Source organism: Notolepis coatsorum (genome assembly GCF_963971535.1).
Source record: "Notolepis coatsorum genome assembly, chromosome: 1".
NCBI classification, from domain to species: Eukaryota; Metazoa; Chordata; class Actinopteri; order Aulopiformes; family Paralepididae; genus Notolepis; species Notolepis coatsorum.
Window position 1 is genome coordinate 98,286,569 of NC_140165.1, and position 6,000 is coordinate 98,292,568.

Consider the following 6,000-nt stretch of genomic DNA (forward strand, 5'->3'; position numbering starts at 1 on the left):
AAAATAATAATAATAAATGTAAAAAAAAAAATTACATTTTTTTATATATATATATATATATATATATATATATATATATATATATATATATATATATATTTGTTTATACAGTGAACATATTAAATAATAGCGCTGCCCGAGGCTGGGCATACAGTCAACATATTCTTAAATAGTAGCGCTGCCCGAGGCTGGGCGTATGATACAGTCAACGTATTCTTAAATAATAGCGCTGCCAGAGGCTTAGTGGCAATGCACCTGTACAGTCGTACACCTGGCCGTAACAGGGAAAATGCATAAAACACCCGTGGAACCTGATAAACAAGCTTAAAGCCAGGTTAATTTTTCAAGCACGACATGCAGATTTGCAGTTTTGCCTTATTTGAATCAAACTATATAAGCTTAGTACACACATCACAAACTGCACAATGCAACACACCGAGTGAGACAGAGAGAGACCGAGAGAGCGCGCGAGAGAGAGAGAGCAAGAGAGAGAGAGAGAGCGAGCAAGAGAGAGAGAGAGCGAGAGAGAGGGAGAGATCCACGGCGGGAACAGAATAGATTGCATTAAAAACTCACCCTAACGCAGAGTCAGGTCCAAGAGGAAGGAGACGACCGTGGAGAAAGTTCACCAGTCCCATGATATTGTCCCCCCCCGTTGGGATGAACATGGGAGTCTGTTCCTAGTTTATCTGCCACACGTTAGCACTCGATAACCTGGCTAACGCTAGCTAGCTAGCGAGCTAGGTTAGCTAATGCTAGTTAGCTGTCCCTGCGTTTAGCTAAGCTACTAGCCGACATAGCTATAGCCTGACTGAACATTCTAACACGCAACAACTTTCATCTTCAGTCCATCTGCCGAACTCCTCTTCGTCTTGGCATAACCTAATCACTATACTTGGTATTGATAAGCTTACGGCACGCAGCATTATTTCTTCTGTTCCGATGCTGCACATTTGGTTTTCAAAAGTAGGATGCTCTGCCTCTTGGCCAAGACATCCACTCGCTCCCGTGGATAGCACTGAATAGACCCCGTACCTGTACCCCCTCCCCTCGTGGATAATACCGGTCTTCTTCACATCTCTCTACCGACTACCAGACTGACTCCAACCAGCTCCCCCTAGTGTTAGTCCTCCCACGATGCATTGCACAAAAGTAATTGAATGAAACCAATAGTATATCTGCAGAGCATGGAGGTGGTGTCTGTATGTACATACACAAGGACACCAAATTCATCAACAGAAATGACCTGAATCATAAATCAATTGAAACTGTATGGGTGGAAATCCTATTCGAAAGGGCGAAATCCCTACTGGTTGGCACAGTCTACAGGCCGCCAGATCATAGTGGCTTTTATGATACACTGGATGGGTGTTTAGCTGGAGTTGAGGATGTAGACAAAATTCTTATTGGAGACTGGAACACGGATATGCAACGAAAAGATGCACCCGTCTTCAAGGCCTTCAGTAGGTTTTGTGATCTGCATGGCCTCAGCCAGCTAATCACCCAACCCACACGTGTATGTGAATCAACTCAGACTACCATTGACCTCATTCTGACCTCCGACAAGTCCAAGATCTCAAATAAAGGGGTTATAGCATGTGGGTTAAGTGATCATTATATGATATTCTGTACCCGAAAAAAACTAAAACAAAAGGCTGGCTGCCACAAAACAGTCACATCTAGAGACCTCAAAACCTACTGAGGCCTTCAACCTTGAACTGGAGAGTCTGGACTGGTCAGATGAACTCAATGGTACACTGGTTGACGAAACATGGCTTGGTTTCAAAACCAAATTCTCAGCAATACTAAACGACATGGCCCCCCTAAGAACCACCAGGGTAAAAAATCGCGCTGAGCCGTGGATGCACTCCGAAATACTGGCCGCTATGAAAACCAGAGACAAAAAATGCTCTGAGTTTCGTAAAAGTCAGTCAAAGCTTACTAAAAGCACGAGCAGTGAACTCCAAGCCCACGTGACTGAACTCAAACTAGAAAGAAACAGACTAAGAAACGACGTAAACTCCATGATCAAAACTGCAAAAAAGAATTTCATCAATGACAAAACTGAGGAAAACAAAAACAAACCACGTGAACTTTGGAAATTACTCAATAATCAACTAGGATGCAGTAAAAAACTTAAAACCAGATTCTCAAACATAAACATAAAAACGGACAACACGCTCATCACAGACAAGCTGGATGTAGCCAATTACTTAAACATTTTCTTCACAAACATAGCCACAACACTGGTAAACAAACTACCCTCCCACTCAGGGCTTTATGGGGTATAACACATAGTAGCTTACTACAAAAACCTAGGGGTCCGCAAGGACGACTTCAAGCTGGAAATGGTAACAACAGATGAGGTACTCAATAAACTGAGCGCCCTCCAACCTAACAAGGCCACTGGCCATGACAACATCCCCTCCAAATTCCTCAGAGACTCAGCAGCCGCCATCACACCAATCATCACACACATAATAAACCTCTCCATAAAACAGGGACACGTCCCCAAGGACTTCAAAATTGCGAGGGTGACCCCTCTGCACAAAAAGGGCAGCAAATTAGACCCAGGCAACTACCGCCCTGTTTCTATTCTCACCTCCATCTCGAAAGTCATGGAAAAAATAGTCTACGAACAGGTCGAAAAGTACCTAGCGGAAAAAAATCTAATCTACGAATTCCAATCTGGCTTCAGAACATCCCACTCCACTGACACATGCCTTCTCTATTTGAATGACCACATCAAACAAGAGGTGGACGCAGGCAAATACTGCGGCATGGTCATGCTGGACCTACAAAAGGCCTTTGACACGGTCAATCACTCCATTCTGATTTACAAGCTAAAAGCAATTGGTTTTGATAGTCTATCAGTGAGCTGGATGCAATCCTACCTTGAGGGGAGGGAACAGATGGTGGAGGTAAACGGTACCCTATCCCCCCCCCTCACAGTGAGCTGTGGTGTTCCACAAGGAAGCATACTAGGACCGCTACTGTTCCTAATTTATGCAAATGACATGTCGTCAGCTTGTGACTGCAACTTGTTCCTGTTTGCGGACGACTCAGCCCTGCTGGTCTCTGACAAGAACAAGTTACAGGTTGAAAAAACCCTCAGCTCGGAACTAGGCAGAATCTGCATATGGCTCGCTGATAACAAACTATCATTACACATGGGCAAAACAGAGTCCATTCTCTTCGGTTCAAATAACAAACTCAGCAAGACCGACGGCTTCTCAGTTACAGTGGGTGACAATATTGTCACAAGGAAAGATGAAATTACCTACCTGGGTTCCATCCTTGAGGCTAATCTCTCCTGTGACAAAATGGCATCCAATGTAATAAAAAAAGTCAACCAACGAACTCGATTCTTGTACCGGATCTCCTCTCTGGTAAACAAGAACACCCTGAAGACTCTGGCAGGAGCACTCATTCAGGGGTACTACGACTATGCTTGCACCTCATGGTACCAAAGCACCTCAAAGGCGCTAAAAACAAAATTACAAACATCTCAAAACAAACTGGTCAGACTACTGCTTGACCTTACTCCTAGAACCCACCTCACCCCTGCCCACTTTGACAACCTAGGATGGCTTAGAGTAGACGACAGAGTACAACAACTTGCAATGGGCCTGGTCTACAAGATACACTACACGACCAAGGTACCCATGTACATGTCAAAATACTTCCCAAAGGTCAGTGAATACCACGATCACAACACCAGAGGGAGCTCCACAAATCATGTTAAACCCAGATTCGGCTCAAATAAGGGACTAAACACGTTTCGCAATTATGCCACATCAATGTGGAACGCCCTACCCAAAGCTGTAAAGGAATGTGGATCACTACCCACTTTCAAAACCTCTCTCAAGGGACACCTACGGGAGACTGCAATTCAACACTGGCCCCTGTAAATATCCTAACCCAACCCCCTCCAATGTACAGTCATTTACCTAGTATGGTTTTGTCAATAGTTCAATGTACAATTGTGTTTGTTTGTACAGTGTCTCCTCCCCCCCCCCCCCTCAATGTACAGTGTTACTTGTTTATACAGTGTGCCCCCCGCCCCCCCCCCCCCCCCCCCCCAACCACCTCCAATGTAAATTACCCAGTATGGTTGTCAATATCCCAATGTACCCAACCCCCCCCCCACCCAACCTCCTCCAATGTACAGTTTCTACGTCAAATGTATATACTCCCTTTTCTTGACTCCTTCTGTATCACAAACAGTACTGTATTTGCAAATCTGGTATGTCATAAATGTATAGATGTAGCAGTACTGACTATCTGTATGTCATGTATGTCATATATGTCTATATGAATTGAAAATGGGGGACCCTGATGGAAACAAGACAAACGTCTTTCTCAGGTCTGCATCCCCTTAACAATTGTATGTATTGAGCCGTACTGTATTGTACCCATTCTGCAATCTGTTAAATAAAGTTTTCATTCATTCATTCATTCATTCATTCATTCATTCATTCATTCATTCAGCCACAGAGCCCGGAACACTATTCTACTAACGTGTCTAATGTGAAATATATAAGCATGTAAGCAAAACTAGATTTTAGGTCTGTGATGTGATTGTTAACATTCTATTTATTTGTATTTTTATAAAAATATATATTTCTTTTTTTAAATAACACACACACACGCACACAATAACACACACACACATAGTCTTTAAATGAACATTTGTTTAAATCAGTGGTTCTCAAAGTGAGGTCCGGGGACCTCCGGGGGTCATTCAGTGGGCTCCCAGGGGTCATTTAACCGTCAGTATTGTTTCATTCTCTAGAAGTTAGCAGGGCAAAGTACCGTATAAAACGGGGTAGCTCAAATCAAGCAATCTGATTGGTTCATAGCCAGGGTATAATGAGCATATACCCACAGCTGGGATTATATTTCCTTTTCACAAGTCAGTATCACTCCGCGTCTGAGGAATAAAAAAAACCATATCCTTGGTAAATGACACGGTCTGGTCTATGCAGGACACAGGGCTGACGCAGGCCCCTGCTGTACGACTCAGGACTCTGTTTCCTACACTCAATTCATACCTACCTACTGCCTTGACCGTCTTCAATCATAGTAGTCTACTATAGTCTGTAATCATAATAATCTTAACTACTAATAAAAACTATTTAAAATAAAGTGTCTTACTTTCATATTGTCATATATGGAAGCAGAGAACGGCCACGTCTTTATTTATTATTTTATTGACGTTTTCTCTCGTGATAACGACTTATTATTTCGTTATCTCGATATAACAAAGTCCGTTTTCTCGTGATAATGACTTATTTATTTTGTTATCTCGATATAACAAAGTCTGTTTTCTCGTGATAACGACTTATTATTTTGTTATCTCGATATAACAAAGTCTGTTTTCTCGTGATAACGACTTATTATTTTGTTATCTCGATATAACAAAGTCTGTTTTCTCGTGATAGCAGATGAATGTATTTCAGTAAGTTGTTCAGTACAGCAACAGACAGCCAGTGGCAGCTCTTGAAGGCTGAAATCAGGACGGCGTGATCACATGAACCAGCTCTTGAAGGCTGAAATCAGGACGGTGTGATCACATGAACCAGCTCTTGGAGGCTGACATCAGGACGGCGTGATCACATGACCCAGCTCTTGAAGGCTGAAATCAGGACGGTGTGATCACATGAACCAGCTCTTGAAGGCTGACATCAGGACGGCGTGATCACATGACCCAGCTCTTGAAGGCTGAAATCAGGACGGCATGATCACATGAACCAGCTCGCAATCACCTCCGAGTTCTGCACATGGTTCTGGGTAATTATCCCAACAAAACAAAAGTCTTCTGTAAATGAATCCATTATCACGAGAAAATGGACTTTGTTATATCGAGATAACGAAATAATAAGTCGTTATCACGAGAAAACAGACTTTGTTATATCGAGATAACAAAATAATAAGTCGTTATCACGAGAAAACAGACTTTGTTATATCGAGATAACAAAATAATAAGTCGTTATCACG

The 6,000-nt window shown here is 42.6% G+C and overlaps 1 protein-coding gene across 12 annotated transcripts in view; it reads left to right on the forward strand.

The window, feature by feature from the left end:
• Positions 1-6,000, forward strand: part of camk2d1 (calcium/calmodulin-dependent protein kinase (CaM kinase) II delta 1) — a 240,301-nt gene that overhangs the window by 142,378 nt on the left and 91,923 nt on the right. The window lies entirely within an intron of this gene.